The 24,343-nt window shown below is 40.2% G+C and overlaps 1 protein-coding gene across 5 annotated transcripts in view; it reads right to left on the bottom strand.

Annotated features, from left to right (window-relative positions):
• FAT3 (FAT atypical cadherin 3) overlaps nucleotides 1-24,343 on the bottom strand; it is a 451,200-nt gene that overhangs the window by 364,192 nt on the left and 62,665 nt on the right. For all 5 annotated transcript variants that reach the window (XM_075198718.1, XM_075198719.1, XM_075198721.1 and 2 more), the window contains exon 2: nucleotides 2,205-2,280. The gene's annotated coding sequence lies outside the window, so the exon portion shown is untranslated. The remainder of the gene's footprint in view (nucleotides 1-2,204; nucleotides 2,281-24,343) is intronic.

Below are 24,343 nucleotides of genomic sequence, written 5' to 3'. Positions count from 1 at the left end.
ATCAATACATGAACATAGGACACAATATCTGAACTGTGTCATCGTGCCACAGATGGCGAAGCCGATCACGTCTTGTACTGGCTCAGCATCAGGGAGAATGCCAGACCCTTCAGGGAGTGAGGGAGATCACCCCTATTTCAGGGAGTCTCCCTGACATTCAGGGAGAGTTGGCAAGTATGTACTAGGAACAGTTTACATGTGCGAAAACGGTTAGTAAAATGTGCGTAAAAAAAAGCCATTGTAGCCCTAATTTATCTGGTAACATGTTTTTAAATATTGCTCTCTCAATTGTATTAAAGGGTTGTCCCATCTGCAGATGACTGGTAACTGGCCTGTGTATATCCGCACTGTAACTTATATTGCATACCTCACTTTATATACTAATTTTCTTCTGGGCTTTTCAGTCACTTAATTATAGCATCAGGATTTATAATTTAATTTAGGTCGCATTGGTACAAATTTCCTTTCTGGATACAATGTAGAGGGCTCAGCAGTGCTAGTATCTTGTATTTAGGGGCAATGGAAATTAAACAAAACAACCTCTGCCTGCCAATATTGATATATCGCAGACAATTGTATTTATAAACGATTTACTGGGGAGCCCATACAAGCCAATACTCCAGACTCCAGAGCAACCGGACTTCGAGCAGCCAGACCAATACTGACCTAAGCTACGAACTAAACAGCCATTGGCGCCAGACTGTACGTGATGCCAGAATGACTGATTAAGATATATAATCTCAACGTTACATCCAGTTAAATAACACAATAAATAGACTCTACTAAGTAACCAACAACGTAGCTCATTGGCTATTCCCATTCAGCAACATCAGTCCCCTCCCATTCTGTGACATAACCGTATGTTTTAACTTGACCCCTCCCATTCTGTGACATCAGCGTGTTTTAAATCGACTCCTCCCACTCTGTGAGATCACCAAAACACTGGGCATAAGAACAGTGGCTCTGAGCCCTAATATCTCAAGCAACAACTTTGTAACCCAGCATCTCTAAGTCATGGAATTCTGCTGTTGCTTTAAGAAAGGATAATGAATTACAATATGCATTGTTTCAGTATATTTAGTACATCAAAGACACTTTACACATGAGCAATGTTTGACACAAAGGTCATTTTAGTGTTGAACACCAGCTATCTCTATGTATAAAGCTTCCTCAACGGGTGCCTTTATTAGGTATTACAGGAATTCATCAGTTTCACTTCAACCATCTCCAGCATATTTACTATTGAGAATGAACGGCTCTATATTTAGCTTACCAATTAGTAACACTTGAAGAAATGTTGCTGCACTTGAGGTGGATTATATCAAAAGCAGGAAAATTGAAGATTTCGAAACAATTACTTCAACATAAAAGGGATTTTATACAGCATATTATAAAGGGTTGCATTAGGACGCAGTGGTACAAGCCTTGCACTTGTCTTTGTAAGAGATGACTGGTGTCTCTGCACCAACTGAACGGGTGCTGCCACATTAGGAAGGCGTACGTTTCTCACAGAGTTTTATTAGGATGCATGAAACAGGAAATCCTGTCCTGTTTCATGTTTACTTTTTTTCTTCTACTGTTTTATAAATAAATTCTTGCTATTTGTAAATGAATCAGTGCATATATTTGAAATATGGCACCAACGGCTATTAAATGAGCAATTAACCTAACGTAGATATTTTATCTGCACTTACGTATATTTGATTGGTTGCCTATAGCAACCAATCAGATTCTAGCTGTCATTTTGTAGAAAGCACTACATAACTGAAAGCTAGAATCTGATTGGTTGTTATAGGCAACTTATTGCAAACCCGCTGTTTAGTAAATATACTCCTAAGTGTCATTATTTCCCCCCCTTCCATCTGTACGGTTTCCTCTACGAGGAAATGAGTGTCTATTATGGCCGGAATACTTTTCCTAATACCTACTTTTCTCTGTCACACACAACAAATCCCTCCGGCTGCATTTGCAGGTGGCATTTAAACAGCAGAGTTCCAGATCTAATACAAGTCATTGATTGGAAAATGCCTACTGTATGTGACATGAAATTTACACAGCTTACAGGGATCCTGCAAGGGACAGAGCCAGGCTCAGAAATACAATAACCGGGGACAGAAAGAATGACAACATTGCCCTCCTACAGCCCCTGACATTACAGCCTGTTTTACCAGTATGTTGATATATCGAGTCGACAGTGGTCATACCTGCCAAGTGCGTCTTTTGGTTCAAGTCCCTTTTCCTTCCTTAGTTCCTCTGTTTCTCACCTGGCATCAGTGGACCCTGTAATAGACCCAGGAGGTGAGCAACCAATTAGGAAACAAACACACAGAAAGATATGGTTACTGTAACGCAGATTGTACTACTGGATCCCCATAATATACATTGTCATGGATACATCCCGCCACTAGTTAGCAAACAAAATAAAAATCAGCGAAATTGTAAAAAAAACTAGACTAAATATAAATAAATATATATATATATATATATACCGGTATATATATATATATATATATATATATATATATATATATATATATATATGTATATATATATATATATATATATATAAATATTTGACAAACAAATAGACAAAAATATGTGGTCCGAAAAATACTTTTTTTTGCTGTTGAAATGTTTCATACTAAACCGCTTTTAAGATTTACAGATATTCTGTGTTTCTAAGTATATTGTTAATCTTAAACAAATCTTGCAGTCCTCACCATCATTCCTTTTCCATTTATGACCCTTTGTGAATATGCATTTTTCTGCATAAAACTGGGGTATTAGTACTTATGTTGAGTATTGCTCTCAAGTCATGTGAAATATTAATAAGTATGGAGCCTGTAATGCTCATTTTAAAGGGAGGGGGAGGGTAACGATAGCCGGATCTCTATTCCTCTGTCAATTACCATGGAAACCGAATCAATATGTTTAGCGTGATCACATGATCCCACACAGCGTTGGTACTCGCACTCATCCGTCCATGAATTAAAAGGAACCCCCGGATAATTATTCCAGGTTCTACAACTGCACAGTTACCATGGCAACGTCAAGATTTAAAACATTTTTCAGAAATTCAGATAAAACGCTAAGGAACACTAGTATTTCAATATTGATGAAGAGTGAGGGCTTGGCATCTGTTCTTACTTTGCCTAGTCTAGTTGCTGAAGGCTAATTGAGGTTATTCGCCATTTAAAAAAGGGATTTCACAGTTGAAATATATTTATATTCTGAGCTCTATTATATCATTAGAATAAGCTAAGTTTCTAAGCATATGTAATACCAGCAACAATGACCTCTCAATGGGAAGGTTAAAGGGAGAATTGCAGACATGTAGAAAGACGAATAGGAGAAGGAGAGGTGGGGGGTCAGATTTGGTGGAAAGATGTTATGAGATATATATATACATATATATATATATATATATATATATATATATATATATATATAACGAAGAAACAACCACTGTGGGGGCTGAACCATATTCATGAGAATGTGTCCTATCCCTTCACTAGGAATTAATGGCATAATTAGGCTACAAGAAAATGTCTGCCTCCGCTGTAGGAAAGAGACAAGTACACTTTAAAGGGAAGACTGTATACAAGCAAACAAAATGCATACAGTGGGATTTCAGAATGCAAAATGTTTGGTGGAAAATAACCCATTTGTTTAAGGCAGATCAAATAGAGAATTGGCAACAACATTTCTAGAAAATAAGAAACATATAGCATTTACATGATTAAAGTATAAATGTTCTTCAGATTGAAATAACAAAATAGACTTTAGAAGGGGCCAGTTGCAGAAGGAGGCAAATATTTGTAAAACTGTGTTAATTTTTCCATTTGAGTTATTGTGCTCGGCCACTGTGTATTACCCAACCAATCCACATGGAGCATTTCTGCACAGCAAGACTGAAAAGCTGTCATGCAAACCCTGCCTACTTAGGGCCTGATGCTGAGTTAGGAGCAAAGCAAATAAAGAGTGAGTTTGCTCCTGGACAAACCATGTTACAATGCAACGGGTGCAAAGTTTTAATTTTCTTTTGCATGCAAGGAAGATACTGGCTGCTTTTTCATGTAGCGTGCAAATACTCGACAGCTTTATTATGACACTGAAATCTAAAGCTCACACCATGTAATAAAAATAATACAAAAAACTGACAATGTGTCTCCCATTAGTTGATGAAAGAACTTCAGATAAACCTTGTTTACCACTTAATTAAATATAAAATAAAATCTATTTTTTTCTTTCTTGATTAGTTGTAGTTGATAAACACAAACACCCACTCGCCAATATAACCTATAAACCTTGTGAGTCCAGTACCAAAGGCAAACTGAGGGGGAAAGGGGGGGGGTTCCTAGTGCCTGGTAACCCCTCTCCAAGCCTGGGGCACTATATAATTGAGGTGACTGGACCCTGCTCTATCTTCACACAGCTCTGCTTGAAAAGGGAGAGCTGCGTGCACCTAATAGTAGTGCACGCAGCATTGCCCATGTATATTATGGGGATAGGAAGAGTTGGAGAGCAGCCAAGCACTGTCAAAAATTATAGCCACGCCCCCATGCATGCTGGTCACACCCACTGGTGGCGTGGTGTGGAAACCCCCCTCTACAAATCCTACATTTGCCCCTGTGTGCCAGCCAATCACAATTGGACAACACAGGAAAATGATTTTTATTGGCGGGCAGCGAGACTCCCAATTTTCATCATTCCACTTTGGTTCGTAGTGTGCTGGTGGGCTGTTTGTTATGGGATGTGTTGGGTTTGTTTATTTTCTAGGATTGTAAATTCCAGTTTCAAAATTGACAATGAGGGGGGGATTCAATTATGCGCGGAGTGCCTCCGGAACGGTTACGAAGGCACGCCGCGTTACAGCAACATCATGGACTTCTCTTCATCCCCTTAAGTCCAATTCTGCTCGCTAAATTCCAGGGCCAAACACCAAATTAGCTAAGTATGTGACTCATCTACGTCACATTGTGGCTTATTAAAAGATACTGAATCATCTTTCAAATACAATTTGAGTTATCTTAGGACTAGGGGCCTGATTCATTAAGGATCTTAAATGAAGAGGATTCTTATTTCAGTCTCCTGGACAAAATCATGGTACAATGCAAGGGGTGCAAATTAGTATTCTGTTTTGCACATAAGTTAAATACTGCCTGTTTTTTCATGTAGCACACAAATATCAACTTTAAATTTCAGTGTACAAATAAGCTATCAAGTATTTGTGTGTTACATGAAAAAACAGACAGTATTTAATTTTGTGCAAAACAGAACACTAATTTGCACCCCTTGCATTGTAACATGGTTTTGTCCAGGAGACTGAAATAAGAATCCTCTTCATTTAAGATCCTTAATGAATCAGGCCCTAGATCTCCACATTCTTTCTCTATTAACACACAGGAAACGAGCCTTACTAACAGCCACCAGGAATCAGCTATGTAATACTTATCAGCCCATTCAGTTACATCAATAGCCAAATTACAGTTATCAGAAATAAACTCTGCCAAATATTTTTTTTTTAAGAAAGACAAGCAGCAGTCAATCCGGCATTGTGTAGATAATTGATCATTATACTTGTATTAGCGTAGGCCAGAAGACTGATCTCGTAATTAAGTGGGGCTTCGTTCCTAATTAGGATATTTGTTATTCATGTTTGGCAGGGAGAATCAAGTGCACCGAAATTAACATAATGCTTTTACTTAAAAAAAAAAATAATAATAAAAAAAAAAAATACTTGTAGTAGATTTAAACTTATGAATAACAATGGCAGAAAGACATCAGAAGAAACTCTTAACTAGACGGAAATATGTTCTTGATTTGTAGGTTTGTGGAAGCTGAGTTGATGAGAAAGCGATCTGCTATTACTGACCTTGCCCGACTTGTCATTAGACTATTTACTACGATAGTGACCTGGGGTCGCAAACCCTTTCCTGGCAGTCAATGTTAGAGTGTTTGTTACATTTATATAAGCGAAAGTCCCTTTGAAGAAAGGAGAATAAAGACTGCACTGAACAGGTGCTCTTAGTGTCATTTTTATATGGTTTACTTTGCTTTCAAACGTCACGCTGTTTAGGACTTCAAAACATTTAAGGGATTGTCCACATTTGGACGATAGCTATTTTTTTTAGCCAATTCCTCCATGAACTCTCCCCGTAGCCCTCATCGTTACATTTATTCTGCTCCTGGCCCAGCTAAAGCGGCAGCGTAGACATCTGTGATAAAAACTCGCTGCTTGCTGGGTAGGTACTATATCAGTGTTGGCTAACCTGTGACACTCCAGGTGTTGTGAAACTACAAGTCCCAGCATGCTTTGCCAATATATAGCAGCTTATTGCTGGAAGGGTATGCTGGGAATTGTAGTTTCTCAACAACTGGGGGCATATTCAATTGTTGGTGTTACAGCCTAAAGTAACGCGCCCCGCGCACTATTACCGTCATTACGGTACTTTTCACGCTGGAAATCCGGCTTATATTACCGTAATAATGGTAATACTTTTTCTGCGGCGGAAAAAGTAAACAATTGAATATGCCCCCTGGAGTGTCACAGGTTAGCCAACACTGTACTATATGCACCATTTGATTGGACAAGAGCTGTGACCAATGCAATAGGAACATAGCCAGGGCAGGTTCAGTCAATAAATCCCACAATCTGCTAAATATAGCAGATCAGGAAACAAGGGGCTACTTGAAAGTGCGGACTTGCTAAATAGCGTAGTTGTCCAATAAAACAAATAGAACATAATGCACTTCTCTTTCTTAGGCTGGGGCATACTTGCTTATTCTCCCGGAATGTCCAGAGACTCCTGATTTTCAGGGAGACTTGGAAATACAGGCCTCCCAGTTTCCCTACCACTTCAATATTGAAGTGGGTGGAGACAGGTTTGATAACCTCATCATAGCCCACCCATCATGAATTGGGGCATTGTAATGAAGGGGGTGGGGCCATGTATGGTCTGGGGCTAGACATTTTTGCAGTGCAACTACGTGTTACTCTTTCCTGATGCGCTATTTTCTCCAATTATGATTCTGTTGCATGAAAATCGACACTGCACACAGCAACATGTGGAACGACGCACCTCCCTTCCATGTGAATGGATGCAATGTATCAAAATTAGCAGTTCCCAAAACAACACAATGGCAGACTAGGTGCAGGTAGATCAGTGGTCAGGGAACAGGGGTAAATTACCCCAAATGGGGTAAAAATGAAATTCCTGGGGGTAATGCTGCCGATTCACATGCTGTCAGTTGGATTGTAGACCCCTTTAAATGTGAAATTGCTGTTGTACTAGAAGAGCCTCAAGGGTTGGCAGAGGCACTTCTTGAGCTTCGATGCAATAATGAAGCACGTATTGCATTTGAAAACAAAGCAGATCTGTCATATTTTTGGATGTCAACAGCTGCAAAGGCATTCAAAATTGCACCTGAGGAGGAAGTTAAAAAGTTGCTGCCTTTTGCAACAACCTACCTTTGCGAACAAGGATTTTCCACTCTAACGAACATAAAAACAAAGCAGAGAAATCGATTGGACGCTGAAGACTGTATCCAAATTGCTCTGACATCAAAATGCCCCAATATTGATGCTCTCGTATCAAAAATGAAGCAACATCATTTCTCCAAAACCTGAAGTTTTGAAGTTGAACTTTCACTGAAAATTTTGAATAAATTCAATAAAATTTTGAATTCCAATAATTAATAATATTTGATTTCCTTCCTTTCAAATCAAGGGGGTAATGTCGGCGTATCTAAATATATTTGGGGGTAAAAGGTAAAAAAGCTCCCTGACCCCTGAGGTAGATAGACACAAAACATGGAAACGTTAACATAAAGTTACTTAATCAGGCTTCGGGCCACCACGAGCAGCAAGCTACGGCCTGCGGGCGCCATGGTATTGAGTCTCACACGGTCTGGGATTGTGCAGGATGCAGCAACATTTTGCCGCAAGAACGTCACTTGGCTCACGCCTGGTTAATGATGGCGGGAAACACTGTCTCAAGCGTTATATCAGAATATCCCATAAATGCTCAGTCGGCTTTAGATCTGTTGAATGAGAAGGTCAATGACACAGGGATAACACCGGTGTCAGGCTCATGGAACCATTGTGAACCACACGGGATTCATGGATGGGAGCGCTGTCCTGCTACTCATCCCTTCTGTCGGGTATGATGTCTGGCAGAGTATGATATCCTGCTCTGTGGAGGTCTTGTAGGACCATTTTTAATAAACCGACTGCTCTCACCACAGGCTGGAGTTGGCAGTTAATTATCTCCAGTGGGTTCTCTGTTTGGACTTACACTTCTAATTAATGAACAGACATCAGGATTCTGGAGTATCGCTGCCGTACACTGCTGCCCTACGCTGATAATGTTGTATCACACCGTTCCTCATTAAACAATAACAAGTTGACCGGTCACTGAAGCTCCTGCCAAGTGTGCCCAAACACTCACCAATCTTCATCGTCAAGTCACAGAGTTTTCCTCTTGCGGACACGCTGGCGATAATTATAGACAACCGGGTCAGTCCAGCATTGTTACACACGATCCTGTGCCCAATCTGTTGTGAAACCCTCGCTTTCAATATGGCTGGTGCCCCTATTTCCAATTTTGTTTTGTTGTCTACCTGTAACATCATGTCCCACTGGGGACCTATTGAGGCTGATGTGCGCACAAAAAAACCTCAAATATTAATTACACTTTGGTGGAGTAAAAAAATGTAAAAAGTTATTCCTGGAGAAATCACTGCAGTGTGAAAAACGCCTTCGGGGGGTTAAAATTTAGCACAGATTCATGGCAGAAAAAAAAAAGAGTTAAAAGTAGAGACTGGCGAAAGGAGTTCAGATCCTTAGGCATAGTAGAATCTGATTCATTAAGGAACGTAAGTCCATTTGTGTGCTGTATTTTGCGTATTTTCACGAAATCAAGACTAACGGCAAAGCAGCGTCCGATCCAAGCATCTCAAAGGTACGTGTTTATTTGTCGTATCACTTGTACCAGCTACACGGCAGGTGTAAGCGCAGGGTGATTGTGATGACACACGTGTATGCATGTCAGAAAATGGTTTGCCGTTAGGAGCAACTGTAAAAAAAATAAAAATCGCTTTATACACAGTATGCATTGAGAAGATCCCAATCACTGTATTTATTATAAAAAGAAATAAAAAAGTTTTTCTCTTCTGTGCGTTCTTTTGTGACGTTATATTCCACAGATGTATTGTACGTATTCTGCAGGGTGTATTGTCTCTCTCAATACGGCAAGGCCCATCTATCCATAGAGTACACCTGTATTCAACAAAAGATGTTTCTTCAGATCCGCTTGTAGTTGAATAGGGAGGTGCGTATCCCGAATCACGTGCATTTTTTGAAAAAAAAATAAAAATAAATTAAAGATACGTTTGTTTTGTGTACAAATGTACTATGTACAAATACAATAAGGGTCAATACAGAGAACTTTCATGGGAACTTTTTACCCCAAGGACTATACACAGGACACGCGGTCACCCCCTAAGGTTAGAGGAGAGGAAATTTCACAACCAGCAAATGAAGGGGTTCTTTACAGTAAGGGCAGTCAAGATATGGAATTCATTGCTAGGGAAGGTTGTGATGGCAGATTCAATAGATATGTTTAAGAAAGGGTTAGACAAATTTTTAGCGGAAAGGTGTATCCATTAAAATGAAGGATAGTAGTGGATATAGGGTAAAAATAGGACTGCAATATTCAGTCTGGGGGGATTTTCACAATTGAAACAGATTGGCGGTTGCTTACTCTGGATCAATTTCACATATAAGTGCAGGATCGCAGGAGATCCAAAATAGGCTGAACTTGATGGACTGGTGTCTTTTTTCAACCTCATCAACTATGTTACTATGTTCCTTAACGGATCAGGCCCCAGGTGTGCAAACAGGGTCATGATCTTGATAATATCAATGTTATTTGAGTTCACAATGATTAAAAGTGTAAAAGTCTTGATGCAGAGCTGTTGGCAAAATAAATTACTCAAAAAAAAACCTCCCACAAACCTCAGGTTGCGTTTGAACAATCCTTCCCTCCCGACACAGACGGGCATAAGTGACAGCCTGACACAAGTCTTCATAGGGGCACATGTCTGCGCCCCCTTTCTGGGCAGTGCAATTTAACACAAGATCAGACTTGCCAACTCTCCCGAAATATCCGGGAGACTCCCGCATTTTGCGAGAGTCTCCCGGGCGAGTGTGGCAATCCCCCGCATCTGGATAATTCTGCCCACTTCCTAGTGAAGTGGGCAGAATTAAGTCCCAAACGCCGCGATTCCCGGTGAATCGCGGCGTTTGGCCCCGCCCCCCGCTGTCAAATGACGCATTTTGCGTCATCACGTCATGGGGGCAGGTCCAAAATGACGTCACTTGGAGCCCCGCCCCCCGTCACGCCCACCTCCTCTGCAGGCTCCCGGATTTCACCAACAGAAAGTTGGTAAGTATGCACAAGATACACTACACAACAGGCTCACGCCTCACTCTGCTTCGCCCCAATGTGTGCGAAAATATTTAGAAACTTTGCTTCCACTCAAACACCGTACAAGCCCCATCTAATCTAGTAGTAATAAGCCTGATGTACTGTTTATTGCATAGCTCTTCAGAAGGACGGTAAATCTTTTTAAACACCATTAAAAAAAGTTTCTTACAATGGTTTATAGCAAATAAACAAATGAAAACCTTTTTTCGATTTGCTGACTGTAGCAGACTGGATTGGCTTTTATTCTTTTTTTGCTTTTCAATGATCTTTAAAAGTAGGAGACAGATGTTGTGTATGTGGCTTTACCTTATACACAGAAAGCAAGTACAGGGCGGTGATAACAAGTTATGTTACTGAAAATTGGTCATCATCATCATCAGTTATTTATATAGCGCCACTAATTCCGCAGCGCTGTACAGAGAACTCACTCACATCAGTCCCTGCCCCATTGGGGCTTACAGTTTAAATCTCCTAACACACAGACAGAGAGACTAAGGTCAATTTTGATAGCAGCAAATTAACCTACCAGTATGTTTTTGGAGTGCGGGAGGAAACCGGAGCACCCGGAGGAAACCCCATGCAAACACGGGGAGAACATACAAACTCCAACTCCTCCCAGATAAGGCCATGGTCAGGAATCGAACTCATGACTCCAAAGCTGTGAGGCAGAAGTGCTAACCACTAGGCCACTGTGCTGCAATGGTAGAGTAACATGTGGGACCCCCCCTCCCTCCCAAAGGGGTGGTCAGATGGCAAGTGTAGGAGGAGGTGCACTGCGTCGCAGACTGGGGGGACCCTGTCTCTTCCCGGGATCCAAGAGGGTCCCAACTCTTCCGGGATTCCGGACATTCTGTCTGAGTAGGCTAGTAAGCACCACGCCATTTATCTTAACATTCTTCATAGAAAAAGAATTACTAGAACACGAGGACATGCAGGAAAAATTACTTCACAGAAAGTGTAGTGGATAAGTGGAATAGCAGTAGAACAATTTAAACATGCTTGGGATAGACATAAGAATATCCTTAGAAAGAACTAAGGATCAAATAGGGTTCCAGGTTGCCATAGCTTAACAAGTGGGCAAACTAGATGCGCCGAATGGTTCTTAACTGCCGTCAAATTCTATGTTTGAATTTTATTACTGAACATGCATAGAAGAGTATGCTTACATTCAAGACTGTGAATGGCAGACGATACACAGCTAGGCCTCCTATATACAATACAGAACTGTTGGTAATATATGTATAAACGCCTGTAAATAATATCTGGATAAACAGTGATCTCCGATATCATCACTTTATTGCTCATTAGGAAAATATATATGTATACATTTTAATGATGAAAGGACAGGATAGGATTCAAGTTTGTCTTCGAAATAAGTTTCCGTCATTTATTCTGCGCCGCCGTGGATTGTAGCAGAGATCTTTATTAATCTTTAATAATTACAATAAAAGTGTAAACACGCCATAAAACTATAAAACATACAACAGATAAAACATAGAAAAGTCGGCTTAGTGTTTCAGTGCCGCAAGACAGAAGAGATGTGTTTTTTTTTTAATGGTTCCTCAGAATGAACTTGAACACAAATAGTAAAGGAAATTGGGCCAATTGACTACATATTTAATTACATCTGCAGCATTTAGTTTGGCACCTTATAAATCAGTAGAGGACTACAGTAAAATAAAAAAAAAAGCGGTCTCTTTTAATAGGCCGAATCACAGGGATTTCCTTGACTTGTCTGAGCAGCGGAGGAGATGGGTTTATGGAGGGCAGACTGATCTCTCAAAAAAACGAGACACTGATACTGTTTAAGTGGAAAGTTAATAAGTTAAACAGCTGTTGCTTTGCCGGGTCAGATACAAGTCTAGAGACAAGTGGAATTACAGCGCTCACAGGCAGTCGAGGAATGTTTATGGGTGTGAGCCTTCCGAGGATGAAAAATGAAGTTGTGCTCCATGCCATGGGAACTCATTCCGCTGGATGTCTTCTGGCTTTTAATTTAAACCCAAAAGAGAGGGCTCTGCTTAATAACAATATCAGCCTTCCCCATTCCCTGTCAGATGAAAGCAGAAGTCTCATCTGTCTAGAAGATGCATGCAAAGGAATGGAGCTTTCTTTAAAGGTGATTTCTAGCCACATACCTTCGCCTAGATCCTGTCCGCCTTTGGGTCATTTGTGGTCACCAACAAATTCTTTGCCAGTTAGAATCTGTTGACGGACATGTCTAGCCTTGTTCTACGTTATGGGGATAGTTAGAATTTGCTCAGAAGAGAAATAAAAACCTAAGATGAACCTATCAGCCATTGTGTGGGCTGAACCAATCAATACTCCACCTTCGGTTCACTAGGAACGATTGAGGTTTGTGAGGTATGAGGCAGGACGAGCTTTATCTCTCATTGATGTTGACAGTTCCTTGTGTACTATGACTGTAGTCTCATGAATTCTGGATCCACCTGAAAATTAGCTGCCTCCTCAATTGAAAGTTTCATTGACACAGGTAAATTTAGATCTAGTTTTGCTAAGTTAGATGTTCATCTGTTCACACAATTGTCTATATTTATATTGTGCAGTTAGTTACATGTTTTTACATACAGTACATAGTCTTCCATACCATCTGTAGTTTCATCTTAATAGATAACAATATATCTATATTACTAACAATATTATCAGCTATTTATATAGCGCCACTAATTCCACAGCGTTGTACAGAGAATTCACTCACATCAGTCCCTGCCACATTGGAGCTTACAGTCTAAATTCCCTAATATACACACCAAGAGAGACTAAAGTCAATTTAATAGCAGCCAATTATGTTTTTGGGGTGTGGGAGGAAACAGGAGCACCCGGAGGAAACCCACGCAAACATGGGGAGAACATATAAACTCCACACAGATAAGACCATGGTCGGGAATTGAACTCATGACCCCAGCGCTGTGAGGCAGATAGTATATGTAGTAAGAAACGTAGTGCACACACACACACACACACACACACACACACACACACAGATCAGCAACAACATAAAAACCACCAGCCCTATACTGTGTAGGTTCCCCTCTTGCCACCAGAAAAGCTTTGAACCACCGGAGCATGGACTCCACAAAACCTCTGAAGGTGTCCTGTGGTATCTGGCACCAAGATGGTAGCAGCAGATCCTTTAAGTCCTGTAAGTTGCGAGGTGGTTCCTCCGGGGCTCGGTTTTGTTTTTCCAGCACATCCTGCAGATGCTCGATCGGATTGAAATCTGGGGAATTTGGAGTCAACACCTCAAACTCTTTGTCATGTTTCTCAAACCATTCCTGAACAGTTTTTGCAGTGTGGCAGGGCCTATTATCACTGCAATTAGGGAATACCGGTATCATGAAGAAGTGTTCTTGGTCTGCAGGACCCAAGATTTCCCAGCAGAATATTGGCCAGAACATCACCCTGCCTCTGCCGACGTCTTCTTCCCACAGTCCATCCTGATGCCCTCTCTTCCCCAGGTAAACAACGCACACTCACCCTGCCATACACATGATGTAAAACAAAACGTGATTCCAGACCACCTTCTTAAATTGCTCTGTGGTTCAGTTCTGGTGTTCACTTGTCCATTGTAGGCGCTTTCGGCGGTGGACAGGGGTCAGCATGGGCATGCTGTTTTTGAGATTCTCTGACCCAGTCGTCCAGCCATCCCAATTTGGCCTTTGTCTAAGTCGCTCAGATCCTTACTCTTGCCCATTTTACCTGCTTCCAACACGTCAACTTCAAGAACTGACTGTTCACTTGCTGCCTGATCTATCCCAGCCCTTGACAGGCGCCATTGTAACAAGATAATCAATGTTATTCACTTCACTTGTCAGTAGTTTTAATGTTGTGACTGATCAACTAAAGCCTATCACTAGCACATCCTAGCCTACTTTTCTTTTTTTTTAGCATACAAAGATTTTCCCTAGGGGGTGTCTCGGCCCTTAGACAACAGCACAAGCATCGCCTGCTCTCCCAGCAGCGACAGGGTTGAAAACTAAACCTTGGATAGAAAGAGAAGCAAAAATTCAGCTTGTCTACTGTAACTATGGATGAGCGGGTTTATCGTGGATGAGCTGTTATCAGCATGGAGGCCTATACCTCATACTTCCAAGCTATCCTTGCGAGTAATTAAATTAGTCGAGATTCCCTGCGACATTTCAGGCGCTCGTGTCATCCAATTAGAACACCAGTAAAAGACATACTGTAACTTCAACATTTTAACTCGCAAATCCTATTAAGAAATGACAACTAACAATAAGGTCATTATTGAAATTCCTGCACCTGGGCTAAGAAGCTCATTTCCATCCTCCGTTGCTTCATCCCCTTGTCAACATCTATCTGAACCATGACTTTGAATGCCCAAGTGGGAACCAACACAAACTCGCACACGTCCTTTCCTAGATAGAATCGGTAGTGAAAGTAAAATTATGCCTGCCAGGAAATAGTCTACAATTCCATGCTACTTATTTTCTTGGGCGACACATCAGATCCCTTCAGAAACAAAAAAAAGCAATTTTTACCCAGCGCTTGCTATATAAACCAACTAGTATCCCGTCTCTGTAAAGCCACTCATTGCAGATTCCGAAAGGAACGCTGCACTTGATTATCCACTCGTCTACTCCCGGTACACACGCACACACACAAAAAAATAGGCTTGCAAACCAGATTTAAGTAGACTAATTAAACACACTCAGGCAATTGTATTAAAATAGACATAAAACAAACCATCCAATTTTAGCAATTAAGCTTAAAACAAAGAGTCATAATTCTGTAATATACATTATGTTTTTGCAGTAGGGAAACGTACAGTGCATTCTGATACATATAACCATGGAATATAAGCGGATAAAAGCATATTCAAGCAATTTAACTTACATTATTTGGCAGTGATATATTGTATTTGCGTTATTGATGCGGGGGGGAAAAATTAAAGCGCACAATTTTCTTTCTCCTAGGTAAAAAACAAACAACCACATACTAAATATTTTTTGAAATCACATGTACAATATTTAGTGTGGAAATTAATCACTAAAGCACTGATATATAGCATGCTTGTCAACTTTTAGGCTCCAGATCGTGGTGCCGAGAGTGGGAATAATACAGACGGAAGCGGGACTAGGATGATGCGTTTCGCTGTGAATCGCGTCATTAGACTCCGCCCCCACCCACTTCACAAGAGAAGTGGGCTATATGCGGGAGGTAACATGCTCTCCCGGAAGTACGGGAGAACTCCTACACATTCCAGCAAAGTAAGCAACTATGATTTATAGTTATGCATGGAGACTCGGGACTAGTGTTTATACACTCTACAGTCACCAGTTCTGAGTCTCCATTTATTACTATGTATCAAATATTTGTATTTACATAGCGCCATTTATATTTTTATGTACAGAGGCTGTGTAGCCATTCTCATCAGCCCCTGCCTCACAGGAGCTTACAATCTAAATTCCCTACCACACGCACTAGGGTCCATTTAGTCAGCAGCCAATTAATCTACCAGTATGTCTTCAGAATGTGGAGGAAACCCACGCAAACACGGGGAGAACATACAAACCCCACACATATGTTATACACCCCCGAATAGGATGTCAACCTCAGCATCAGCAAAAATGCATACAGTATTTACCAATTAAACATAGGATTTAGCATTGAACCCTGTAAGCTCACTCAGACTCAGCACAGAGCCCTGTAAGCTCGCTCAGACTCAGCACAGAGCCCTGTAAGCTCGCTCAGACTCAGCACAGAGCCCTGTAAGCTCGCTCCGACTCAGCACAGAGCCCTGTAAGCTCACTCAGACTTAGCACTGAGCCCTGTAAGCTCACTCAGACTTAGCACTGAGCCCCGTAAGCTCGCTCAGAATTAGCACTGAGCCCTGGAAGCTCACTCAGATTTAGCACTGAGCCCTGTAAACTCACTCAGACTTAGCACTAAGCCCTGTAAGCTCACTCAGACTTAGCACTGAGCCCTGTAAACTCACTCAGACTTAGCACTAAGCCCTGTAAACTCACTCAGACTTAGCACTGAGACACGTAAGCTCACTCAGACTTAGCAATGAGCCCTGTAAGCTCACTCAGACTTAGCACCGAGCCCTGTAAGCTCACTCAGACTTAGCACTGAGCCCCGTAAGCTCGCTCAGAATTAGCACTGAGCCCTGGAAGCTCACTCAGACTTAGCACTGAGCCCTGTAAACTCACTCAGACTTAGCACTAAGCCCTGTAAGATCACTCAGACTTAGCATTGAGCCCCGTAAGCTCGCTCAGAATTAGCACTGAGCCCTGGAAGCTCACTCAGACTTAGCACTGAGCCCTGTAAACTCACTCAGATTTAGCACTGAGCCCTGTAAGCTCACTCGGACATAGCACTGAGCCCTATGGAACACTTGGGCCTCTATTCAGCCTCACAGTGATGCAAGAAAGAGAAACTCTCCCTTCCTAAGACAGGATCCTGCAGCATAGGGGCATGCTGGACAGATTTAGGTAACCATAAACACTTCATTTATTCTAGTTATATCAACTGAGTAGTAAAGAGGTTGTGACTGTTGGTTTAAGCTGATATACAGAGCAGTAAAACAATACAGGGCCATGCTTTCAAATATTCAGTTGTAATTAGTCCTGTGTTACATAAGCTAGAATTAATATAAATAGAATCCACACCTTGCATTGTATAAGGGCTTCACCTATATCAGAGCAAAACCTTATTAAACATGGCTTACTTCTGGAGATAAATGAACCTCCCAACAGGCAGATGTGATCTACATTATGACAATGAAAGTAATAAGCACAATATTCCGCTGAGACACCGGTGATGGAGCACAGGTATACCGCCTAGGTGGTGTCCGCAGCAAGCTTGATTAATGAATCCGGATAAACCTAGAAATTCAGGCAACGTTTGCAGGAAACTGTAAGAAACATAAAATAATCAGGCGTGCCCAAACACTTAGTCAATGGCAATTACTAAGTTGTCAACGCAGAGAGATTTCAGCTTAATTAATCATACCACAACTCCCAGAAAACATTGATTGATCAATAGATTGCATTCCATTTTTCTCTGGTTTGTTTTACACTGTGTGATTACCAGTTATGTAATTTATCCCACTTTTCTTGTAAAAAGTAATGTTTTTCTTTTCCCAGGTCTTACACAAAGATGAACTATTTCTCCAATACGGCCAACATTGGACTGCAAACTACATGTTCTAAAAGCAACACACAGACATGCCATTTATTGTATGAAAATTTGTACACAAGTGACTGTGCAAAAAGAAAAAAAGGTGCTATAGCCTAAATCACATCTGGCCAACCGGCGGCTCTCTAGATGTTGGGAAACCACAAGTCCCAGCATGTTCTGCTGGCAGACAGCTAATAGCTGGCAAGGAATGCTGGTACTTGTAGTTTCGCAAAACCTGTAGAGCCGCAGGTTGGCCATGCCTGGCCTATAGTAACCAATCAGATTCTATCATTCTTTTTATAGCCTTTGATTGGCTGCTATAGGATTCAGACATTTTTAAACTGTTTGGGGCGAGACATTTTTTTTAAACATTTTCTTCCGTTTTTTGGTATTTTTTTGGCGGCAGTATTGCTGGTGTAAATCTAATGCTTTATGTCGCCATTGTGACTGTCGACTTTACAACTATCGACATTGAGAATGTCGACCTTTAAACCATGTCGACATTCTGGCTGCCGACCCTGTACATTGTGAATGTTGACATGTTCATTGTTGACATTCCGACAGCATGCTTTCATAAGACTACAATTGCTTTCTGGTGAGCAACAGCCCTTTTGAGCTCCAGACTGTCCTGTTGTATATTTGACCTGTTGTAGCCATTTTGGGGGGGTATTCAATTGTCAGCGAGTTTTTTTTTCCCACGCAGCGTAAAAAAAAAAAAATCTCCCACGGGAAAAGTCGTGCAATTCAATTGAAAAAGAGGAAACGCTGCCCCCGCGCGTTAAACATTGTGTTTGCGAGTTTTTAGGGGAGTGAAGGGGAGTTTTAACGCGGTCATGTATAACACAAGAAAAAGGTTTTGCATACATTTCCATACATTAGATTGCATTACACATTAATAATATCTACATTACAGTACTTTCTTTAGCATATTTTTTAATTTAACTATTTTTTACCATAGAATCATCTACACCATGTCAAAACACATTACTACATTCATATTTGTACCAAAAACATACATAAATATAATTAATTTGTGATTTTATTTTTTATTTTTTTATGTTTATTTTATTTCATTATTTTTTCACAAGAAAATCAACTTACACAAGTTAGACATTAGTGATAAGCATAAGCTTAACCTTTTTATCACATTATTACATGATTTCAAATACTTTTCAGAGGTTTTTTATTTTTATCACATCCCAAAGAGGTGCGAGATAAAACAGCATATTTTCCTGTATAACGCGCAGCGTTAAAAAACAATTGAATAGCTTTTAACGCGGCTGCCTCTCGCACACCCTATACTTTTAATATACCTTCCACTGGAGCGCGAGAGGACCGTTTCATGAAAAAAAACCTGAGCGTTAAAAATGGAATTGAATCGTGGGTAAAGTTAACCCGTTCGAAAATGATAAAAAAAAACAGCGTTAAAATGACTTAAAAACCACCTTGCTGACAATTGAGTACCCCCCCCCCCCCACCCTTTTGAGGCTTTCGGACTGTCCTGTTGTATAATTTCACAGAGTAGTGTACTACTGCTGTATAACGGTACAAGGTATAGAAAGGACAGCACATTTTCATTACAGCTCAATCTCTAGTCCCAGTGACAGCTGCATTTAATCTGATCCATCTGTGGCTGTTGTTATGGAAATTTAAACTTTAACACTAGCAGAGTTTTTGATCTAGTTTCAGCCTTCCACGGACTTTCCCTAGGAACAGGACTGTCTTACAAGCACGCTGTAATGCATGGTTGTCCAACCCAGCAGGAGTTTTGGTTGTGGCAAGGGGGCAGCACTGAAAAAAAAATCCTGCAAAAAAAATAAAATACTTGCGGTCACGTCAGCTGGCGCTCCGGCTCCCCCCCTGGTCTCCTCCCCTGTGTGGCGCTCGCAGTGAATGTCGGGGGTGATGTCATCACACCCGACATCCATTGCGTAGCGCAGCACAGAGGAGTCACCCGCGCGAACTATCAGCAGCAGTGAAAGATTATCCAGTATCTTTTTGTTGTTACTCTGAATTTGGACTTTCTGCACCATGCAATTATGAACTAGCTGTGTTCTCTGTATGTATCTAATATAAATATTAAGAGATGATTGTATTTTTAATATTTTAAACCATTTTAAATGTGCAGTGCTGAGTAGGGTGATAATATCACCCACTGTTACCCTCATTGGAGGCTGCTCCATGAGCCATTTTTCCCTCCACCCTATCTTTAAATCTCTGTAGATTTCTATTAGTCCTCCTGATGCTACCTATATAGGTGACCATTTCAAACTGGTCAAATAAAAAAATGATTCATGGGTGCAGAAAGAGAGGAAAAAAAGGTTTTTGGCATTTAATTCCCTGAACCCCACTAAGGGACAGATGCAGGTAAGTTAAATTGTAGCTGGTAATGGGACTACTGCTTTAATCATGATTCTGCAACAGGTTTCCTAACTCTTACTAACTTCATTTCCAAGTAAGTTTAATATGTTAACTATGTTTTCTATGGTTTTTTGGATGATCAGCTCTCGTTAGGGTTAGTGTATTTTATGTGCGGCCCAAACCAACTCGTCGTCTTCCAATGTGGCCCAGGGAAGCTAAAAGGTTGGACACCCCTGCTGTAATGTATTGGTTTGCACGTGCCCTGCTGAAGCTTTTACTAGATACATTGCTTTTGTGATTCTCACTAAAACCTTTATTTCATCTAGACAGGTATTTATTTTCATAGCCCTTGAATATAGCACAAAACTACAGAAATGTAATTAGGAAACGTTGCAGGAGGTCACGCACAAACCAATACATTAAACTAGAGAAATTAAAGTTATCTGAACATGAACAGCACATTTAATCCCTTGATTGCTTTTCACCCATCCACAGAACACAAGGAGAATACAATTATGTTTATTTCAGTACACAATTGGACGTTTTCTGCCAGACAGAGCTATAGTGGCAGCAATAAAAGGGGAGAAGAGCAATAATTCATGATAATTGGGGCATATTAATATATTGTTATTGTCTTGTGACTCTTCGCTATCCCTGCTTTTGAGAATCCTTCAAGGTTACCAATGCACATGTACTGTGTATCCAACTCGTGTTGGATATTTCCCTGGCGCGTTTAAGGGTAGGTACTGGTGCTTTTAATTCGCCCAAACGCAAGAAATATTTGGAAAAGATGAAATGAAAGAATAATTCCTTCCGACCTCCAGGTGGCGCTGTAGAGTCTTTTCATTCAAACTATATGTATCACACAAAATAGTTTGTAGGCTTTACTAGGTTAGGATCCTAATAGGAGATACATATGGGATGTCACATTTGACAAAAAGGGTGGAAAAATGCTCTTGAAATATAATGTGTTGCCCTGTGATAGATTTACCATCTGATACATCCTACTAGACCTTTTATATAGGCAGCAGGGTGGCTTAGTGGTTAGCACTTCTGCCTTACAGCACTGAGGTCATGAGTTTGATTCCCAACCATTGTCTTATCTGTGTGGAGTTTGTGTGTTTCCAGGGGTTTTCCTCCGGGTGCTCTGGTTTCCTCCCACAATCCAAAAACATACTGGTAGGTTAACTGGCTGCTATCAAATTGACCTTAGTCTCTCTCTCTCTCTCTCTCTGTCTGTGTCTATGTTAGGGAATTTAGACTGTAAGCTCCAATGGGGCAGGGATAGATGTGAGTGCGTTCTCTGTACAGCGCTATGGAATTAGTGGCGCTATATAAAAAAATGATGATGATATTGCGTGTTCAACATTGTGTGCTGGCCTCTTAGTTTCAGTCCTTGATCCGCAGCTGTTGAATTAGAACGTTATATGTGTGATACCATGTACCGATTCAGGTATGGCACTTTGTGGACTAGATCCTTAGCTGTATATAACCAGCATCTATCAAGGGAGTTGACTTTTCATGGTCTCCGTCAAATTGTTTGTGGAAAACTTTTTATAAGAATAAAACATTGGTTACTTTTTCACTTCTGCTTTGAAAACAACTTTAATGCTTAAGGGCTAAACCTATTTTTCCAGGTGGAATAGCCAGAAAGCAGCAAAGTACTCCCACGTATGGAGACAAAGGTCATCATAGAAAATATTGAGGCAAATTGGCTTAGTAGACGCTCCAGTTGGTTCTTTTCACATCTGTCAAATCTGCAGCTTGTTTTCATCATTTCACAAAACGCATTGTGACCTGATTGCTGCTCAGATGTCATTTGTGAATGACCTACGCAAGACACCCAAGGGATCCGCAATGTGCAACGTGAAATATATAAATAACTAAATCTGTGTACAATACACGGTGAACTCATCATCCTCACACTCAAGAGACAGAAAAGTGACATTAAATCAGCTTAATTGGTCCCCGGACAGAGTTCCTGGTGACATTTACCGTAAACCGCACCATATACCTAACCTAACCTGCCTCTCTCTGGGTACCACACGTGGACATGTTGAATTTAATATCAATCTTTTAGTCCCTTAACTACCACGCAGGTTCCAAATTCATTTAGACTTTAGGAGCATATTAGTTCTCCCATGACGATCCTTCTCGAAGTCATCATGAGGATATTGGAGGTCAATAGACAAAATGTAGAAATATAATTGGTTTCAGATATTTCTAGTTTAGTTTTATAATTGTGCAAAAAAAAAAAATATCAATAATAAATTCATTAAAATGACAATATTTTCTTTAACACATTTTATATTATATGTGTTTTAGCACATGCCCAAATATCAAAGCTATAGTTTATTATTTGCATTAACTATTTATTTTTAGACTAATAAAAAATATTTACATTGTTTCTGTTTGTATTTTTATTAGTTATTACTTATTTTCATGCTCTTTTTATAGTTAGACTGTGTAATATTTCAACTAGAACTGGAATGATACTGTAGTATATTGTGTTTGCACACTCATCTTTCTTTATAATGGTTGTTTTATAAGGGCTGTTTATATCGTTTTTTTAACTATACTTAGAACTCTTTAAAAGTATACGGCTTTAACTATATTAACAAAGAGGTATTGTCCTAACATTTATTTATACAAGGAGCTGAGACAATAATGTAAGAATGTGACAAAATAAATTCCCGTTAATAAGAAAACTACAAATGTTTCATATTAACTTTAATACTAATTCCCACTACTGGAGGAATGTTTCATATTAACTTTAATACACATCCGGCTACTGGGGGCAAGAGCATTTTAAAAAGCCAATGTTGCATGTTTGTCGGAACACCTCTTGTATATCTTGTGTTTGCTTATATTATATTATGACTTGGTAGCGGCAGGTTTATTGTGTGACTTGAGCAGCCCAATTTACACAAAAAAAATGGTGGCTTTTGAAGCCTGAGGGTTCGTTCACACCTATCCACTGCGCTATTTAGTTGCCAAGCAACACCTGAAAGCTACATTAAAAATAGAATGAGTGGTTTCTTAAACGCTTGTTCCCACCGCTTGGGATGAAAAAGGGAAAAAAAGGAGCAAATTTGCACCTTGGTAAAACCATGGTGCATTGGAGGGGGGAGGTAAATTTAAAATGTGAGATAGATTTATAGTTGGGTTAGGGCATGTCCTAGATCAACTTTAAATTTACCTTTAAAGCTGTCAAGTATTTGTGTTCTACATGAAAAAACAGCCAGTATTTTCCTTGTGTGTAAAAAAATTTAATTCATTTGCACCCCTTGCTCTAACATTATTTGCCAAGGAGCAAATTTGCTCCTTTTTTTACTCCTCCTTAATAAATTTTCTTTTTATCTTCCCCCTCATCTATAATTAACTATGTGATAATCCATCTCTATCCATCAGTCTAAATGTGTCACTTATCTAGAAGTTTAAATTTATTCCGTGTTGGTCAAAGTGTAACTGCTAATGATGCAGCTTTGAGATGTTTAAAATAGAGTGAAACGCGCTGTCATGGAAACAAAACTGATAGCAGGACTTGAACCGTTAAAAAAAAAAAAAAATGAGTAAAAGGTACGGAAAGTAGAGAAAAGTTTTTATTATCTGTTTAAAACTGGTTTAATGATCTCTTTTTATAATATGAAATAGATATAATGGATGAAAACAAAGGAAAATTATTTAAAAAGGACAGACTCTTTTTCTTTGCTTTCAAATATTGCTTAATATCTTCTTACCTGCCATCTGGCCAGACTATAAAGGGTTATTTATATAGGGAGCAATAAGCAACACGATTTTAAGGGGGACGTCATTTACAGATTAATGTGGAGAGACATTTGTGGGTTGAATCAATATATAGGTCATTAATTCCATGTGTACGAATAGGCTGCATTCCGATAAATGCTGTTTCAGTCCACAATACGGTCGCCTGCACTGTGTGTAGGTGACAAGTCTACTTTAATGGCATTTTAGGGTTACTTAGGGCAGAGAATTAAGTATAGGACTTGCAAAAAATGAAAACAATCAACATTGGATTGCGGACTTTAATTTTTTGACTAGAAGGTAGAATAACAAAGTCTGGTGAATTCTCCATGAAAGGAGGCTTTTCTCCCAGATTCTGCCCACTTCTTAGTGAAGACACGATTCTAGGCGAAACGCGTTAGGACTCAACTGCTATATTGCATCACTAGGGGCGCGGTGAGAATTATGTGATTCGCAGTGACCCCCCGCCCCCCCCCCCCCCCCTCCCTGCCAAATCAACTCAACTCAAGGAGATCCTGAAGGGGAGGTCAAGTTCCGCGGGGGGGGGGGGGGGGGGGGGT

Source organism: Mixophyes fleayi, chromosome 2 (genome assembly GCF_038048845.1).
Source record: "Mixophyes fleayi isolate aMixFle1 chromosome 2, aMixFle1.hap1, whole genome shotgun sequence".
Taxonomy (NCBI): domain Eukaryota; kingdom Metazoa; phylum Chordata; class Amphibia; order Anura; family Limnodynastidae; genus Mixophyes; species Mixophyes fleayi.
Note: the sequence above shows the minus strand (reverse complement) of the source record. Positions and strands in the feature narration are given on the sequence as shown.